This window comes from Cebus imitator, unplaced genomic scaffold, assembly GCF_001604975.1.
Source record: "Cebus imitator isolate Cc_AM_T3 unplaced genomic scaffold, Cebus_imitator-1.0 Scaffold117, whole genome shotgun sequence".
Taxonomy (NCBI): domain Eukaryota; kingdom Metazoa; phylum Chordata; class Mammalia; order Primates; family Cebidae; genus Cebus; species Cebus imitator.
The window spans coordinates 15,921-36,524 of NW_016107432.1; the positions used below are offsets into that span (position 1 = coordinate 15,921).

General features: G+C 39.2%; 1 long non-coding RNA gene across 1 annotated transcript in view; it reads right to left on the reverse strand.

Moving 5' to 3' along the window:
• Positions 1 to 10,768: 10,768 nt before the first annotated feature.
• Positions 10,769 to 20,604, reverse strand: part of LOC108311505 — a 99,723-nt gene continuing 89,887 nt past the window's right edge. The window contains exons 3-4 of the long non-coding RNA XR_001828232.2: positions 15,411 to 15,624; positions 10,769 to 11,746 (exon numbers count right to left, since the gene is read on the reverse strand). This is a non-coding gene — a long non-coding RNA (uncharacterized LOC108311505). The remainder of the gene's footprint in view (positions 11,747 to 15,410; positions 15,625 to 20,604) is intronic.

Sequence of the window (20,604 nt, forward strand, 5' to 3'; positions counted from 1 at the left end):
GACTGAGATTCTTCATTTCTATCCAGCTCCCAGGTGATGCTGATGCTGCTAGCCCTGGACCATACTTGCATAATAAATAATATAGCATTTCAGTAATCTACTTATCTAGTGAATCCAGATAATTCATATACTTATATGTGTGTGCATATGTATGTATATATATATATAACTCATATACTTATGTGTGCATATATATCATGTATATGCACTTTATATATACATCTATACCTTATATATGTACATTTACATATACATATAGACTCTCTATACATATAAAGTATAGATACATCTATATACATGTATACTATATACACAAACACATGAAGTATTCCATCAGGCTTGACCATCAACATGAAGCGTATTCTGGCAAATGGCCGGTTTATACTGTAATTTATGCTATACAGACAGCCTAGAGTTTTCTCATTTTTGAAACAAAGATGATAAACAGTAGGTAAGTTACCTACTATTTCTAGATTCTGTGGAGAGAAAAAGAAAGAAATGAAGTGTTGAGTTTGACCATGCTTGGCAGAGCCCTGACTTGTTTAATGATCAAAGCAAAATCTGGTCGTAAATGTTCAAAAACCATCAATAAGCTCTAGTAATGCTTGCTGATGAAATTGACATCTAGCACTCTTCTTACTCATAGACTATGCTTGAAAAAATTTGTTCAGTAAATGCTGCATAAACAAGTTTATGAATAACTACAGCCATATCTTGGTACCATATCTTATGCTGCAATCTTCAGCTGCTGGCTGAAAATATCTTTTTCTCATGGTGTTCTCAAGCAATAAACCTGACTGACTTCAAATCCGACGACAATATTCATTTTTGTGGAAAATCTTACATTATCAAGATGAGTTTTTCTGTGACATAGTATTTGAATTGATGACATCTTCCAGAGTCAGTCAGTAACTCTCAACAAATCCTATTTTCCAGACCCTGTCCTCAGGAAAAACAATGCTGAGAGATCAGGGCACAACTATCTGCAGGGTGTAAAAAGGCGGCATCTGAAATACTCTTTTCTCACTTCTTTCTTTGCATAGATAATGCATTGCTTTCCCCCACCGAATAGGGATTGTTGCCATAGTAATGTTTTACAAACACTCCTAGATCAATATTAGAACTGCAAAAAGTATCTGAGATATTCTGTGCAATTTGTGAATCTAAAGCTATATCTCCACTCTTGTTTATTTGCTCAACTGTAGACTACAGATTTGAGCAATTCCTCACAACTGGTCAGTTCTATGAGGTGAAGAATTAGTCAGTCAATCAACAAGTTTCCTGTGAATGCTTCCCAAGCTGAGGACTATGCTGAGCATTAAACAATAACCAGCAATGTCAAATGCAGAGGCTGTTTGTCTGTCAATCCGGAAAAAAACAGTGCAGCGTTGACTGCACCAGAGTGCCAGGATCCCAGCTGTCCCTTAAAATGCAGACTGATTTTTTTATGTTGTATTTCAAAGTTTACCTAAGAAAATTAAATGTTTCTCTTTTTATTGTTCTATTCATCTTTAGCTTCCCATCACAATTCCCAGCCTGCCCACATAAACAATATCTCAGTACCACACACTGCACAAAATATGGAAAACAAATTGCAATTTCTGATATTACAGAATGTTTAGAAACATTCAGATGGTTTAGAATCAAGAGCTATAAGGAAATAAATATATATACCAAGTATGTGTCTGCTTCCCTCTGTAATAAAGCTACACATACACAGGCAGTGCTTATTATGCCACAAGGTAGACATGTATTCCAAAAGACTCCATTATCTTCAAGTGCTGTTACATAAATCCCCTCAAGTTATCCCAATAATGAATGTCCTTCTGAGGAGCTGAGTAAGAAAATGCCTGGGCTCCAACTGCAGCCCTGCTTCCGGCCATGTGACCCTGAGCAAGTCATTTCACCTTGCCTGAGCCTGGTTTTCCCTGAGTAAAAAAGAACTGTACTTCCCAATCTGAATCTCCATCTGACTATAAAACCCTGTGGCTCCATGAAACAGAATAAAATAAGGGGTCCCTTCGTCTTTCTTTGGTTTATTGCTCCACTTTTATATCTCTTGTTGATACAGCACAGTATTCATTATCTGTTCTTATGGAAGTTTGGAAGCAAACACACACTGTCTGTCAAAAAGATTGGTGGTGGCTCACACCTGTAACCCTAGCAATTTGGGAGGCCAAGGCAGGTGGATCACTTGGGGTCAGGAGTTCGAGATCAGCCTGGAAAACATGGTAATACCCGTCTCTACTAAAAATACAAAAATTAGCCAGAAATCACTTGAACTCAGGAAGCGGAGGTTGCAGTGAGCCAAGATTGTGCCACTGTACTCCAGCCTAGGCAACAAAGAGAAACATCATCTCAAAAAAAAAAAAAAAGAGATTTAACTCAGTGTTTTCCCAGCCATGCATATTATAGGAATGAATTCAAGCATTAAGTCTGGAAGAATGAGGATACTTGTTATTTCAAATTAAGAATACATAATTTGTATATACATATATGAGTTTCAGAAAAAATATATAGTTTAGGTAACTGAAACATGAACATTACCAAGTAATTGGTCAAGCTGCCTTAATTTTTTATACATCTATATTTAGAAATAAAATAATGGCCTGATATAAATGGCTTCTAACCACCTGTCCTATATTATTCCTCCATTGTAAACTTGAGTGAAATTGCATAAAGTTAGTCCATTGACCTGTAAAGTCAGATTTGCCCTCTAAAATGCAAGCTATTCTCAATATAAATAATTCTTTAACTATTTATAACAGTCATTTTTGCTATATGAAAAGTGCTTGAAGTGTATGCTTAGAATGTTGAATTATAATTTAGATTTAAACATTATTTGGCATAGGGTTGACTACCACTCAGTGAATTCCTGGTTACCTGCATTGTGGCAAAATGCTATCTGCCCAGGTAAGTGAAAATTGACTATATTTTTATTGCTCTGAAATTTCCCTTGGCCTGCTCTTTTTCTCCCATACATCTCTGGGAACTTAACCTTTCCTCACTGGGATCTAATTCTTTAGTTGGAAAAACTGGAAACAACCTTATGTGGGAACCCTAGATATTCAGATGTTAGAGAGACGTACTGTTATTACATAAGAGGTGTACTTGGAATCTTTCTATTTACACAGATTAAATGGAATGAATAGTTGTGATAACTTCCGTAATTGAACACCAGTGTACTGTTCTGGGTCCATCAGGCCATACAGCAGAATGAGCTGACATAAGCAAGTTTCCTCCCTGCATCACCATCTTACACCCAGCTCCCAAAACATAGAAATGCTTGTTAAAACAGAACAACACCACAATACAATTTTACTACAAGCTAAGCACAAAAGAATGGTAAAAATTCAGGAAGCAAAAATGGAGGCAGAAGCCAAAGTCAGAGTAGCACTCAGTAGTAGGGTGATGCTGCATTGGCCCATAGGCATTGAATGGAATGGAAGCCCTTAGGACTGCTGATTGAAGGGCAAGAAGTTCAGCCTAGGCTCTACATAAGGCTGGCAGCCTAACTGGGCCTTGGGTATGAAGGTCAGAGCTGTGAAGCACTGCCTTCTCCAAAGAAAAGGAGCCAGGAAAACTCTCCACAAGTCCAGGAAAGCCTTGAAGAAAGCTGCTGTCCTTCTGTGGCCTTGGGTTAGAAAATAGTCACTTGGAAATCAAAACCCCAGTTCTGTGACATATTTGGGTATATAACTTGAATTTACCTCATGTGCATGGTAGAGAACCTCCAGGCCGAGAAACAAGCCCAAAAAGTGGCCCAGGACCACTGGGACCCTAGAACCTGGAGAAACAAACTGCAACTTGAGGGCATCTGGAAGGTTCCTAGCAAATGTGGAAATTGAAGGATAAACAGAATTTCAGTAGACAGAATTAGGGGAAAGGTGTTTCAGGTGGACACCTGCCTGTGCAAAAGCCCATGAGGGACTATGTGGCCTAAGGTAAGAAATTTGTGAAGGGGTAGAATGAGAAAAAAGGCTGGGTATGGGGACAAATTAGAGGAATAAGATGATAAACTTTTTTATTGTAAAAATAACTGGTATTATGCTCAAGCTGATTGCAAATGTCACAATGTATAAAGCTAATAATTAGGTTTATATCTCTACTCTATAATGAGCAATATGAATAATGAATGGTATGAATGAGTGAAAGGGTTGCATAATACTAGCTAACCTCCCCTGAGTTCTCTTGGCCAAATAATTCCCCACAATCAGATAAATAAATCCTTGGGGATACTTTCCTAGAGCTTGCTATAGAGAAGGCCAAATGAGAAGGAGTTCAGTTTTCATATAGTTTGGAGCATTGGTCCTTGTTACTTCCAATTTGGGGCTATTTGCAACCATTGTCTAGTATGTCTAACTCAATCATAAAGTCTCTCACTTAATCTCAGTTTCAGCTGCTTCACTAATTGTCTTTTGAGATCTTCCCTGGGCTCTCCCTAAAGAATATTTCATGTAGTCTACATAATTTATACATACAGTCAAACCATACCAAAAGAGTTTCTAAACTGGGAAGACATGAAGCCTGCTGTTTTACATGATGTGGTGTTACATAAAAACTTAATTTTTTAATATAAATCAGGGTTAGGCACACTTTTCAATAAAGAGCCAGATAGTGAATCTTTTAGGCTTTGTGGGTTATATACCGTCTCTATCACATATTTGTCTTAGTTTTTTTCATTTGCTTTTATAACACTTAAAAAGTGTAAAAACCAGTCTTAGTTCACAGGCCATACAAAAAAAGCTAGGGCCAGATTGGCCCACCAGCTGTAGTTGGCTGAGCCCTGATATAGATTAATCCAAGGAATACAGCATTTTTGGCATTTAATTACAAAGAAGTCCAGAGCTAGCATGAGTGAATGACTGAGACCCTGAGGGATGACGGTTGGAGTGCTGAGACCAGCTGAAGAGAATGTTAAAAACATAAGACCATGCTCGCCTGAACAACCAGAGCATCCATTAAAAGGAAATCATTTTCAAAGTGAAATCATGCTTGCATGACGAACAGCAGAATATCAATCCAAACAGATGTGTAGGAGGCAATGGAAAGTCAGAACCATGGAACAGTGGATTATTTAAAGCAAATGAAATCAAGTGCTAGAGAAGATGTATAAAGCAGCCTAGAATGGGATTTTAAGGAAGATTCTACATCAAAACAAAACTACTCTGCTACACCACCCTTCAGTTTCAAGTCATTTTAAGGCTAGGTAACCACTTGTAGTCTAACTCCTATTATAAACTAATACATAAATATAGAGCTATTATTCTGGAGAAAAAGAAGAGAGATAAGGAAGTAGGGGAAATAGAAGAAAGGCAGAAAGAAGAAAGATAGAAGGGTGTGATGATAAATTTTCTGTTAACTTGACTGGGCTATGGGGATGTCCAGGTAGCTGATAAAACATTATTTCTGGGTGTGTCTGTAGGGGTGTTTCCAGAAGACATTAGCATTTGAACTGGTAAACTGAGTAAAGCAGATGGCCTTTCTCGATGTGGGTGAGCATTATTTAATACACTGGGGGCCCCCAAAGAGAACAGTAGAATGGGGGAAGTGGGAACTATCTCTCTGCTTAAGCTGGCCATCTAACTTCTCCTTCCCTCAGACATTGGTGGTTCCAGTTCTCAGCCTCCAGACTTGGACTGGATCTCCTGGTTCTCAGGCCTTCCAGCTCAGACCAACATAACATTATTGACCTTCCTGAGTCTTCAGTTGGCTGATGGCAGATTGCAGGACTTCTCAGCCTCCACAATCCTATAAGTTGATCCCTCATAATAAATTTCCGTATATCTATAAATATCCTGCTTGTTCTGTTTCTGGAGATCCCTGACTAATACGGATGAGAAAGGAAATGAGGGGAGAGAAGGAAAGGCCAAGGGAAAAGAAGAAGAACAATAACATAACATTTAATAAAACTTTAAGTATAAAGTAACACCTGGCATTTGTCTTAAGCCTAAAAACTCTTGACTACAAAAAAGAGTTATCTTTTTTTATTTTTCTTCACGTATTTCCCACAAGAAGTTGACAACTTGTTGTCCAGGATTAATCACATGGCTACCCCGAACTGTGAGGAGGGTGGGAAGTATATTTTAGCTATGCACATTGCCTCCTCTGATAAAATCAGTAGAAAGGGGATAATAATGTTGGGGTAGGCTATGGCAGTTCTTGCCATATGGAGCTAGTGTGACTTTCACCTTATTGTGGTGACTGGAATATTTTTCAGCTAAGTCAGGGATCTGAAAACACAGAAAATGTAAGAAGCATTCAGAGCCACAAGTATGTGATTGGCCAAAGCATTTTGGAGGATGGACATTGGTAAACACCAGTACACTAAATGAGCAATAGAAATAAATGCTTGTAAAATACACTACCCTTTTAAGCTATCCAGAAGAATATGGCATAAACCTTGAAAGAACAGCAGTGTCCTTCAACTAAGCAAAACGTAATTTATTAGAGATGAGCCCTTTTGAAATGAAAACAATTTAGAAAGTTAATATTGTTAGACTGGGAGGGAATATTTAAAAACATACCCCTGACAAAGAATTTGTATCTAGATTACCTAAAGAACTCAGAACTTGGTAATTAAAGGCAAACAACCTAATTTTAAAATGGGCAAAAGATTTTAGTAGACTAAAAAAGAGATGTACAAATGGCCAAGAGTTACATTAAAATATACTCTATCATTAGTTACCAGATAAATGCAAATTAAAATCAAAATTAGATACCACTACATCCTCACCAGAATGGCTATTAGTAAAAAAGCTGACAATACCAAGTGTTGGCAAGGATGTAGAGAAACATGGAACTCTTTATTGATGATGGGAATGTAAACATAGTACAGCCAATTTGGAGAACAATTTGGCAGCTTCTTATGAGATTAACATGCAACCCAGTAATTCCACTTTTAAGTATTTACCCAAGAGAAATGAAAATATATGTCCACAAAAGACATAAACATACATAGCAGTTTTATTCATCTTCTCAAAACATCAGGAAACCCAAATGTCCATCAACAGGTGAATGAAGAATGAAATATATCTCACAATTAGAATCCAACAGCACTATGTTCTTTTAAAATCAAAGTATCATGGTATATCCCCATAATGAAATGTTCTCAGAAAGAAAAAAGAAGACTACTGTATTTGATGACATAGTTGAATCTTGAAAAATCACACTCTGTGAAAGAAGTCAGGCACATAAATACATACTGATGATTCTATTTATACAATTCTAGAATAGTTAAAGCTAATCTAGAGTGACAAAAAGCAGAGCAGTGGTTGTCTAGGCCAGGAGTGGTAGTGGGAAAATGGACTGCAAAGGAGGCCAATGGAACTTTTGGAGATGTTGGGAAAGTTCTGTTTCTTCATTTTGATAATATTTACAGGTGTATAAATTTGCCAAAACTCATTTAAAAACACATATATTTTTTGTTTTTGTTTGTTTGTTTGTTGAGATGGAGTCTCTCTCTGTTGCCCAGGCTCCCAGGCTGGAGTGCAGTGGTGCAATCTCAGCTCACTGCAACCTCTGCCTCCTAGGTTTAAGCGATTCTCCTTCCTTAACCTCCTGAGTAGCTGGGACTACAGGCATGCACCACCATCCCCGGCTAATTTTTGTATTTTTGGTAGAGATGGGGTTTGCCATGTTGGCCAGGCTGGTCTAGAACTCCTGACCTCTGGTGATCCACCCGCCTCAGCCTCCCAAAATGCTGGGATTACAGGCATGAGCCACCACGCCTGGCCTACATAGTTAAAATCAGATTATTTTATTGTATGTATCCCAATAAATTGATTTTAAAAGAGCACTAGTGCTGTTGCATTATAACTGAAATAAAAGCATTGTTTATATAAAAATCACACTCTTGGAATATGATTCATTAACTAATTTATTCATCAGATGAATTAATCCTTGGGTCAGAATCAAACGTGTTCACCAAACACCCGCTGTGTGGTAAAAATCATCCTAGTGGTGAGGATTAATAGATACATGACATAGTTTCTACCATCAGTGAGCCTAGTCTCATGAAGGATGTAGGCCTATAGACAAGTAATGTCCATATAGGGTAATGGGCCTGTAATAAAAGTGAGTACACAGTACAGTAAGTGTTCAAAGGAAGGAACCACCACTTCTGCTTCAGGTAATTAAAGAAAGCTTCACCAAGAAGGTGTTTCAGTTGAGCTTTGAAAGATGAGTGTGAAATTATCAGGAAGCCCAGGGGTGGAAGAATGCTGAAAGGGTATTCAGACCATACCCAGAAAGAAACATACTGAAAGAATACAGTTGAGAAATGGTTCCATGCAACAAAGTTTTGGGGTGGATCTTAGGCTTGGTGCAAGTGATAGGGGGTGGCCCCATCAGAGAGGACCTTGTGTGCCATGTTTTTTGTTTGTTTGTTTTTAGAAAAGCAACATGATTGTGATTATAGTGTGCCATTTTAAAGAGTCGAAACTTTGTCCTACATGCATTGAGACACCAATGAAGGGTTTCAGCAGGAGAGGGATGTGGTAAGATTTGCATTGCTGACAGGCAAGATCAATGGATTAGAGGGGAATATGTCTGAAATGGGGTTCAGTATTATTAATTTATTAAAGAACTGGACACCGTTGTTAGTCAAGACCCAAGCAAAGGCAGCTTACTTTATCAGAGCCCACAGTGCTCCACATGGCCTGGCCACTGCCCTCCTCTCCAATCTCCTTTCCCCACACTGGCCTTCTTACTCACTGTCCTCTGGTCACACTGGTCTCCCTGCCTCTTTTCAGACATTCTAGGTTCATTCCTGCCTTGGGACTTTTCATTAATGTTTGTTTCTGTCTTGCTCTACAGTTCCTTCTCATGAGCCTAGTCTGCATTTAAATGTCACCTCTCTCAGAAAGCCTTTCCCTGACTTCCTGATCTAATGCTTCCTTCTTTGCCATTCACTATCTATTACTTCCCTACTGGATCTTTTTCCCAATGTCAAGAACTGTGAAGGATCTGAGATGTTACCCTACTTGCAAGTTAAGAACTTGGCTTGCCATGGCATCTCATGGATGCCAACATGAGACACAAGACTCTTGGATCAGAAACAGAGGAAATAATTACTCACAGCACAAGTAATCATGAGCTTTATGTTTATATCAGTACTTCTTGGCTATCCAAATTCCAGGGGTAAACAGTGTGACCCAGAGAGATACTGCACACACAGTGAGTTTGTCACAGCTAGGTAACCTAGTACTTAGAAGTTTAATCTTGTATACTGGATGGTAAACAAACCTATCTAACCATCTTAATAATTATTTATTATACTGAACACTAATCAAGCCTACCCTCTGCTCCAGAGAGATGCTAGCTTTATCTTCCAAGGCTGTTTGCCATATAGACATTCTTAAAAATATACTCTAGAACAAAAGAGCAGTTTGTGCCCTTTTGCTTATAAGACATGCAAAAACTTTAGAGAACCTTGGAGAATTATTTCCCAATAATATCCAACCCTCATTTCTTCACTGTTTTTTTTTTTGTTGTTGTTGTTGTTGTTGTTGTTGTTGTTTTTTAACTTGCTGAATTTTCCCAAGAGTATATTGCTCCATCAGCCACTGTGAACAATTTGGGCAAGAATGGCTGGGATCAAATCCACTAAATTTGTCTTATACAGTAGTTACTTAGGTGTTATCAATAGAACTCCAAGATAAAGGATAAGACCAACTGGCAGCATAAATCTCAACCATGTCCCACTGTTGTCCCAGACCTAACCTGCTGAAAAATCCTATAAGTCACCAGGGTTTACATTAGAAATCCAAGTGGTTTTAAGTTTTCATATTGACATTTGTACTTAGTCTGAAGAATTAATCCAAGTATACTAGAATGTATGGGCAATAGCACAGATTTCACCATGGCCTGTAGAGAAGAAGTTTAGGGTAATTCTCAGCAACCATGCCCAGTGAATTAAGGCTTACCTTAATGCCTTCCAGGGCCAAAGTAGTATTTCCTTAAATACTTGAAGTTCTCTTATGACTATCCATAAGGTACAAGTCGCTGTATTTTCAGGAGAGAGGCACATTAATGCTGGCTTCCTTCATCAGTCAGGAGCACAGGTTGACAGTGGTCTCCAATGTGGCCTCATAGCCAACTGGCAGGCCTTGGGGTACCAAATTTAGTTGGAATAATTTATGTTACTCTTAATATTTGGAAAGACTAGCTGAAAGCAATCAGTCCAACCTGTTCTAGTTTTCCAAACCACCAGCCTCCCTCATGGAATGACCAAGAAAAGAGGCAGAAAAGACATCTAGAGGTAACAGGTGATACTTTTGCAGAAGTGCAGGAGCTAGGGCAATCCCCTACTGTTTCTGGTAGACTTCTCAGAAAATTTGAAAGGAACGATGATCAAATAGCAGTTGGAATCATCTAAAGGAGAAATGCTTGTAACAGTTTAGGAGAGATATACCAAGTGTCTTCCTTCATGAGGAAGGCTCATGGGGCTAATCTAAAAAACAAAAATTATTTGTGCCTCTCTCCTCTGCACCCTCAGGGTCTAAGTACTTGTATTAGTCCATTCTCATGTTGCTATGAAGAAATACCTGAGACTGGGTAATTTATTAAGGAAAGAGGTTTAATTGACTCACAGTTCCGCATGGCTATGGAGGCCTCAGAAAACTTATAATCATGGCAGAAGGGGGAGCAAACGTGTTCTTCTTCACATGGTGGCAGGAGAGAGACTGAGTGTCCAGAAAAGGGGGAAGCCCCTTATAAAACCAGCAGGTTTTGTGAGAACTCACTTACTATCATGAGAACAGGATGGGGGAAATCACCCCCATGATTCAGTTACCTTCTACCAGGTCTCTCCCACGACACATGGGGATTATGGGAACTATAATTCAAGATGAGATTTGGGTGGGGACACAGTCAAACCTTATCAGTATTCCTTACCCAGGTGCTGGATTCTTGCTCTCCCTCCACTGTTTCAAAAATCAGTGTGTCCTATTACAATAGCTACAACATCCCCTTTTCTCTAATCATCCCAGATCTTTCATCTGATAGGGGTCATGTACAAGAAGAAAAAGGACACTTTTTAAAACTTATAGAGATCTACAATATTCCCTACTTTGGCCTGTGAGCCACCTACCCCCACAAAAGGGAGATTTAGAATGTAGCATATTCAACTAAATTGTCATTACCTTTTGATCTAGGCCCACATCAGACCAGCAAGAGAATCCAGGTGACTAAACAGAATTAGCTTGAATGTCCTAGGCCACCTTTTGGCCAGCCTGCAAACCAAAGAGTTCACCAACCAGACTGGCTTGTGGTTGCCATTAGGGGAACAAAAAAGTATCAGGTCCAGGAATGGTCAGGACATAATCCAAAATCTTAAAATAGAGCTATACACTTCCCATTCCTTTCATCATGATCATTACCCAAGAAGTTGCCAAAAGTAGAAGATCCCTATCTGGGGACAGCCACATCAGTGACCAACTGCCTTACTAAGGAGTGTGGACCAGGAAGAGGTAAGGGAGGTTGTATTAGCTTCCTAGAGTGCCCTAATGAATTATCACAAACTAGGTGGCTTAAAACAATAGAAATTTCTTTTCTCACAGTTCTGGAGGCCAAAACCAAGGTGTTATCAGAGATGTACTTCCTCTGAAGGCCCTAGGGAAGGATCATTCTTTGCCTCTTCCAGCTTCTGGTTGCTCCAGACATTCCTCGGCTAGTGGCTGCATAACTCCATTCTCTATCTCCATCTTCACCTGGTCTTCTTTCCAGTCCATGTTTCTTCTCTGCTCTGTTATAAGGAGATTTGTCATTAAATTTAGGACCTACCTGTGTAATTCAAAACATCTCATCTCAAGATGCTAAATTTAATTATATCTGCCAAGACCCTTTTTCCAAATAAGGTAATTTTCACAGGGTCTCGGTATTAGGACTTGCACATATTTTGTGGGGGATTTAACCTGCCACAGAGATATAGTCAGCAATCTTTTTGAGTCAATTTTTGAGGAGGCCATTCCAATACTTAACAGTACCACATGCCTGTGAATGATACAGCATGTGGAAAGACCACAGGATAACTATTATTAGCCCATTCTTGAGTGGCTTTTATGATAACAAATGCATCACTATCAGACTGCAAATAGTATGGAAAGCAAAACACATTATGCATATTAGTTTCAAGGGCCACAACAGTGTAGCTGGAGTCTGTTGACCAGACTGCAACAACAACACTGTAACCTGAAGGAGTATCTACAGCAGTGAAGCACCACTGATAGCCCAATAGAGGGGTCAAAGATCCAATGTAGTACATCAATCACCAGTGCATGGATGGCAGTGTGGCAGCCTGCAGCATGAGACAAATGGATGAGCTTATGGCAGGATTCACAGGTCTAGCATGCAGTGGCAGCCTCAGAAACACTGGATCCTTTACTTTGTTCCCAGTCTATCATGGTGGATTTGTTGCCATGTATGGTATGAGGATGGATTCCAGCAGCAATGGTAGCAATCCAAGCTGTGCAGTCTTGATCAGCAATTTGATTTCAGTTGATTTCATCAAAGAATGGGTTCTTATGATATTTACATGAATGAGCCTGACTGTTTTAACACAGTTCATGATCCCAAAGAGGGATATCTCTAATCTGCCAGCCTTTGGTTTTCCAGGTGGCAGACCAGGTAGCTACGCCATTGGCAACACCCCAAGAGTCAGTAAAAATATAACAGAGTCTATCAAGGGGAATATTAGGCAAAGCTGTGAGAAGACCTTGGATTCTACCCCACTGATAAGACTGAATGCATCCATTTTGCCTCTGCATAGCTGAACAGCTATGGCAGCCCACTGGACAGTATTGGGTTTGAGCTTTGCCAAACCGTCAGTGACTCAGGCCTAGGCATCAATAGCAGGAACCAACAAATTTTTCTTAAAGGCCCAGATGGTAAATATTTTAGGCTTATAGGATATGTGATCTCTTTTGCAACTACTCAGCTCTCCCATAGTAACACCAAAGCAGACAACACATTATGTTCTGTCCACATAAAGAAAAAAATAAAAATAGAAAATACAGGAATGAATGAGTGTAATTGAGTTTTAATGAAACTTTATTTGGGGATATAAAATCAATGTACAAAAATCAGTAGCATTCCTATACACAAACAGCACCCAAGCTAAGAGACAAATCAGGAATGTAGTCCCATTCACAATTGCTACAAAAAAATAAAATAAAATACCTAGGAGTACAGCTAATCAGGGAGGTGAAAGATCTCTACAATGAGAGTTACAAAACACTGTTCAGAGAAATCAGAGATGACACAAACAAATGGAAGAACATTCCATGCTCATAGATAGGAAGAATCAATATGGTTAAAATGGCCTCACTGCCCAAAGCAATTTACAGACTCAGTGCTACTTTTACCAAACTACCAATGACATTCTTCACAGAATTAGGAAAAGCTATTCTAAAATTCATATGGAACCAAAAAAGAGCCTGAAAAGCTAAAGCAATCCTAAACAAAAAGAGCAAAGCTAGAGAAATCACACTGTCTGACTTCAAACTGTACTACAAGGCTAGAGTAACCAAAACAATAGAATACTGAGATAAAAACAGATACATAGACCAATGGAACAGAATAGAAAGCCCAGAAATAAAGCTACACACAACCATCTGATCTTTGACAAGGCTGACAAAAACAAGCAACGAGGAAAGGACTCCCTATTCAATAAATGGTACTGGGATAATTGGCTAGCTGTTAGACAATATATGCAGAAGATTGAAATTGGACTCCTTCCTTACACCACATACAAAAATTAAATCAAGATAGATTAAAGGCCTAAATATAAATCCTAAAACTATAAAAACCCTGGAAGGTAACTTAAGGAATATCGTTTTGGGCATTAAAAACTTGCAAAGCTTTCATGACAAAAATGCCAAAAGCAATTGCAACAAAAGCAAAAATTGACAACTGGGACCTAATTAAACTAAAGAGCTTCTGCACAGCAAAAGAAACTATCAAGAGTAAACAGGTGATCTACAGGATAGGAGAAAATATTTGCAAACTATACATCTGACAAAGGGTTTAATATCCAGAATCTACAAGGAATTTAAACATACAAACAAAAAGCAATTAATCCAATTAAAAAGTAGGCAAAAATGGGTAAAGGACATAAAAAGACATTTCAAAAGAAGACACATGCGCAGCCAACATGCACATGAATCAATGCTCAATATCACTAATCATTAGAGAAATGAAAATCAAAACCAAAATACCATTTTACACCAGTCAGAATGGCTATTATTAAGAAGTCAAAAAATAATAGATGGTGGCAAGGTTGTAGAGACAAAGGGAATGTTTATATACTGTTGGTGGGAGTGTAAATTAGTTCAGCCATTGTGTAACGCAGTGTGGTGATTCCTCAAAGAACTAAAAACAGGACTACCATTTGACCCAGCAATCCCACTACTGGGTATATACCCAAAGGAATATAAATTGTTCTACCATAAAAACACATACACACATATGTTCATTCCACCACTATTCACAATAGCAAAGAGGTGGAATCAGCCACAATGCCCATCAGTGGTGGACTGGATGAAGAAAATGTGGTACACATACACCATGGAATACTAGGCAGCCATTAAAAAAGTACCAGATCATGTCCTTTGCAAAAACATGGATGGAACTGGAGGCCATTATTCTTAGCAAACTAATGCAGGTACAGAAAGTCAAATATTGCATGTTCTTACTATAACTGGAGCTAAATAATGAAAACACATGAACACATAGAGGGAAACAACACACAGTGGGGCTCTGAGAGGGTGGGGGATGGGAGGAGGAAAACGTTCAGGGAAAAAAAAAAAAACAACTATCAGGTTCTATGCTTACTACCCAGGTGACAAAATAATCTGTACATCAAACCCCCAAGTCATGAGTTTGCCTATATAACAAACCTGCGCATATACCCCTGAAAGTAAAAGTTAAAATTTTATTAAAAGAATATTTTTAAATGTATGTTCCCTCATATGCTTCTTTGCACTGTTTATTTTTATCAAGAAAAACATAGTTTTGTTTTATTTATTTAAAAAAAAAAAAGTGGCCAGCCTGCAGGCTATAGTTTGCTAACTTCTCGGGGAAAATTTTGTGAACTGAAGGCCCTATTGAGCCAGTGATTTTGTTTCAAATGGTAGACTAGAGGAGATAGTTTTTCCCAGAGGATTACCTGCCAGTTTTTCAAGCAAAGCCGAGATGCTACTGGGGCGAGGGTGGCTGCATTATCGAATATACTGTATCTATTTGACAAACAAAGGTTATTGGGCTCTTCACAGCTTGTTAGTGGTTGAGTCCAAGTTGACCCCCAAAATAAGAATGTCAGACTGGAAATCCCAAAGTCTCCATGAATTAGGCATTCAATGTTGACAAGAGCCAGATAGCAAGTTAATAGCTGCTTTTCAATAGAAATGTACCTGGTATCCATGTCAGTGAGGTAAACAAGACCAAAATCCCCAGGAGCACCTCTAGATAAAGACTGCTTCTCTTTACCAGAAGTTCCCATCAGCGAAATCATCAGTCATGGAGACTTGTAGCTCACAGGGATAAAAACAGACTTCTTGTTGGTGGTGATCGTTGCTGTTTTTTTTCTTTGAGTCCCACTTACAGGGTGCTGATTTTCAAGTTACCCTATGTACAGGACCAAGAAAAATGGCCAAGTGAGAAATATACTGTCTCTAATAACCAAAAAAAGTACGATCAGGTGCCAGGTCTTCTTTTTGGTGGTGGTTAGCTAGAGAGAGTAGTTTTTTTTTTTGACTGAGAGAATGAACACTGTGGATCCATACATGGTCCCCAAAACCTTCATTCAGTGAGCAAGCCTCTGGATTTTCTCAGCGTTTCAGCCACCCCTGCTGGCAGATGTGGGATAATAACATGGTCAGGACCTGCTCAGGCTTCTGACTTGCTACCCAGGAGGATGTCATTGGAATAGTGAAAACTTTGGGCATCTGAGGATGGAGACATTCAGGCAAAATCCCAACTCACCCACTGGATGCAAATATCAGGATGGTTTATCCCACTAACACTCCATACATGAGCCTCTCTCTCTGATCGCGAGAATCCCCTCTGGCAACTTCTGGGTCAGGGAAGTACAGGAGTATAAAACATCAATTCATACTATAGATTCACCCTATCCACAAGGTCGTGTTAACTTCCCTTCCCTACTGTATACCCAACCCAACCCCTGTCACTTGGGACTTTGGGATGGGTTGTCTATGTCCAATAGAACTTAAAAGTTTGAGGTCCTTCCCTAGCCAAGCTTTCCCAACATACTCAGATAAGTGTATAACGCTTCCAGTTGCCCTTGGGGACAGGGAGACCTTGGCACAGCCCCAGTCATTCTTCTCTTTAAAGCAGCTGAGATCAAGGTCAAGAGAGACGGGGAGATAGCAGAGGTGCAGAGGAACAGAGTGATTCTGTACCGGAAATCAAGGCTTTTCATTTACTTTCAGTGTTAAGCAGTGACAGTGCAGTACAAGCAAATGAACTTCTAATGCCTTTAGCCTGTCTAAATCTCTGTATCTTTGTTGCTGACACCATTTATTTCAGCATCATTGCCTCGGTAGCTATAGCCATATTGACTTTTGGCTCTGGCCACAGGGCTTGCTGCCTCATTGTCACTATAACATTTCTTCTTCTTCCCACCTGAAGTAAGCAAGCAATGACAAAAACACTGTTCTGATTGCTTGTTTTACTCCTACGCCCCTTCACCTGGCTATAAAACATATTAACAGGTAGGACCGTGGAGATCCTCACTAATTCCCCTACAATCCTTGCTCACCCATTGGGTAAGAGTGTTACCGCTGGATTCTAGAAAGTCCTTTCACATTCCTGAGGCTGACCCATATGGTACTTATCCTTTCTTTTTCAGAAAGCAATGTCCCTATCAGCATCTTATACTATCACCAAAAACTGCTGAGAACTACCAAGGGTCTGAGGTTTTACCTGCTTGCAATTAACAAAGTAGCCAGCCATGGTTTCATGGATGAAAGCAGAAAACACTGGACTCCTGGTTCAAAGATACAGCACCTTATCACTCACAACACAGCAGATGGCATGGGCTTCATATTTATGCTGCTTCCTTTTGACCCTCAAATTAGGAGTGATCTGGGGAGGGCCTTGGTGAATGCTGCACACACACACTGTGGCTGAGGAACCATGAGCTCAGGTGTCCCAAACCTTTTATAGTAGACAGTAAGCAAGCCTACCTACCACCTGCTCCCAAGGGGAACGCTATTATCTTCCAAGGCTGTTTGCTATACAAACATCCTTGAAAGACACTTCAAAACAAAGAGACAGTTAGAGCTTCTTCTCATGAAACATGCAAAAATGCAAGGCGCCCAAGCAGAATTGTCTTTGAGCATCCAGTCGTCTCCACTTCATATTCCCTCACTTGTTTATTTTTTTGTTGTCTTTTGCTCCCACCAAAACGTAAGCTTCATGAGATCAGGGACCTTCTGTGTGTTGGTCTCTGCTCTTCCCCTACCATCTAAAACAGGAATTCACATATAGTAAATGCTCAGTAGATATCTGTTGAACAAACAAATTTCTCAAAATCTTACTTGTTTTTGAATACGCAGCTTAGGTGACTTGTCTTCAGAGGAGCCATACCAGATCCTGTCACTGAAATTTATTAGTCAGGCATTTGGGCTTTCATATTACTTCTTGTACTTTGGGCATGGCACTTGTAATTGGACTTTTTGTGCTATGGTTCTTTTTTATTCATGTTTGTCTAGCTAGATTGAAAAACCCTTGAAGATGGGTATTAAGTCTTATTTACAGGGCTGAGACTAGGGTGAAGCAAGTGAAGAACCTCAGCACAAAATTTAAGGAGGTCGCCTCAAGCACACGCAAATGTGCCCTACACACCTTGCTTGCCTGACCCTAGCCAGTCCTGCTTACTTGTCTTCATATCTTCAGAGGCCACTAAAGTGGCTTTCCTCTAATAGATGTTCCACCAATGTGTATTCAGTTAAAATGAATATGATCACAAACTGAAAGTGTTTGACACCCATTTGCTTAGTACCTAATATTTGCCCTTTGTCCCTTTAGGGGCATGTTCACCATTCTCCACCCTGCTTTGTGCCACAGAAGGTAGACCTGTGTGAACTGTATCAAAAGACACTCTTGCCTCTAGCTACTAGTTGGATTGGTTGGTGGGAGCTCCCAGTAGAAACTGGAAGGGCAGAAGGAAAATAAGTTCAGGACCCTAGGTCCCTTGCTGCAAGGTCACCTTCGATTGGCTATTTCCTCCAGCAAAGACACAGCTCCTGTCAGTCAGACCTCTCTTACAGTACAGTCACTCTCTTCAGGTTCCAGTAGTTGCTCCCACCCCTTGTTCCTTCATGCCTAATACAGGTGATAACTCCCCATTATGGCTGGCTCTGGAATGCATTCCTATATCTTTTGGGTTCCCTCAACTCTGACTGCATCTTTTTACATAGTTCATTTATTAAAACTCTTTCAGGCCAGGCACAATGGCTCATGCCTGTAATCCCAGCACTTTGGGAGGCTGAGGCAGGAAGATCACTTGAGCCCATGAGTTTGAGATGAGCCTGGGCAACATGGAAAAATGCTGTCTGTACAAAAAATAAATAAATAAAAAATTAGCTGGGTGTGGTGGTGTATACCTGTAGTCCCAGCTACTTGGGAGGCTGACAGGGGAGAATCACTTGAGCTAGTAGCTTGAGCCGGGGAGGCTGAGGCTGCAGTAAGCTGTGATCACACCACTACACTCCTGCCTGGATGACAGAGAGAGACTGTGCCTCAAACAAACATTTTCAATTATTTCATTTGAGTGTGCTATTTTTTTCCTATTGAGACCCTTAAAGAACACGATATTGGACCTCAACAGATATTTTATAATAAATATGGAGAAAAGCAATGGTAAAATATACCGCTTAATTTTTTAAGTATAAAAGATAGCATTTTAAAAGAAAACTTGACAGCAACTATATGGTATTTTATTGGTTTCAACCAAATGAATTTAAATTTCAATGGATCATGATACCTAAAATTGATAAAGTAATAAAATTAAGCTAAAGGGGAACTAGTTTGAAGCCTGGGAAGGCTGATGATGTACTGTGAATAATGAATGCTAGAAGGTGGGAATATTTTTATAACTCACCTTTTTGTCATTAATAAGTTAATCACAAATCTATGTATCAAAATGAAAATGCTCAGTTAAAGGAATACCTAAAGCCTTAGGTGACTCCAAGTAGTATTAGGGCAGAAAGACTTAAAAGAGTCTGAAAACTAAAGGATGCCTAGGTAAAATAATTGCAATTATTTTAATGATTAACAGCATAAGCATGAACATTTCTTGATAACAAAATGGCATTAATGGTCCTGGCTGGTAAAAGCTAAAAGCTTTAATTTACTAGAAAAGGGTTAAAGTTGATATACTGTTTCATCTGGGAAACTCCATTACTGAAAAGCAGAAGAGCAAATTGATTAATAGGTGGTTTTAACAATGGTTTCATGCTTTGGTCACTACAAATAGAGGGAAGAGTGATGGAAATCCTACTAAATTCATAACATCTTAATAAACCCAGAGAATTTTTTATTCTAACAGTAAGTTTATTTTGATACGGGGCTGACATTTACGTTAGATTTCATCTCTTCTAATAGTGCCTTTAAAAAAAAAATCTTTGAACAAAATGGGATGGGCAATTCCTTAACCCTTTCACCACCAGAACTAATTACCTAAAGAAAGAATATGATTATGTGTTAAATTCCAAGCTTATTTAAAAGATGCAGCACAGAATTGAGTAAGTATACAGATAATTGAATCCCCAAGCCTTTCTCTTTATGCAGAGTTTAAATAATTGATGCAAGGATGAATTATCCAGATTCATTATCTCATTTCTGGACTTCATTTTAGTAATTGCAGATTAAAATTCAACCAACATTTATTGAACAGCAGCTGATTCCAAGATTTTCCATATGCTGTCCTGGTTAATCTTCCTAGCACCTTTGTAGTGTAGGTGTCATTAATTCCATCTTACAGATGAGGAAGCTCAGATTCAGAGGTTTACAACTTGCATGGAATTGGATTTGAAACCACATCCCTTTACTTTAAGTCTGACGAAGTTTCCTTTAAACCACATAGATAGACGAGAAATGAAATTTGATCATGGCATGAAAGCCACACATTCTAGGTAAACAACGCCAGCCAGGGGATGAGTTTGCTGCTCTGAGGTTCTAACTGAACATGCCTTGAACATTTCTGAGCATCCAGTCATCAGCCACACTGGGAGCGGAGCAAGACTAAGTTTACACCAAAATTGATTTGTTTTCTTCATCAGTTACCTCTCACTTCCTCTGGAAACGATTTATCTTTGCTACCTGATTTTTGAGTAGAGGAAACATTATGACATTAATTGGTCACCAGTTAAACAGTGACTTGTGATTTATGTAAGGATTATAGGGCTTTTCCGGAAGACTACATTTCCCTTTGCCAATGTTACAGATAAACATTTCATTTCGCATATAGAAGATCAAAACTCAGAAAGGGAACAAGCATGCATTTAAAAATCCAGCGCCTGTTGGGGGAGAAATGTATCCAAAGACTAATTCCTCGGGCACTTACTGTCTCTTATTCACCAA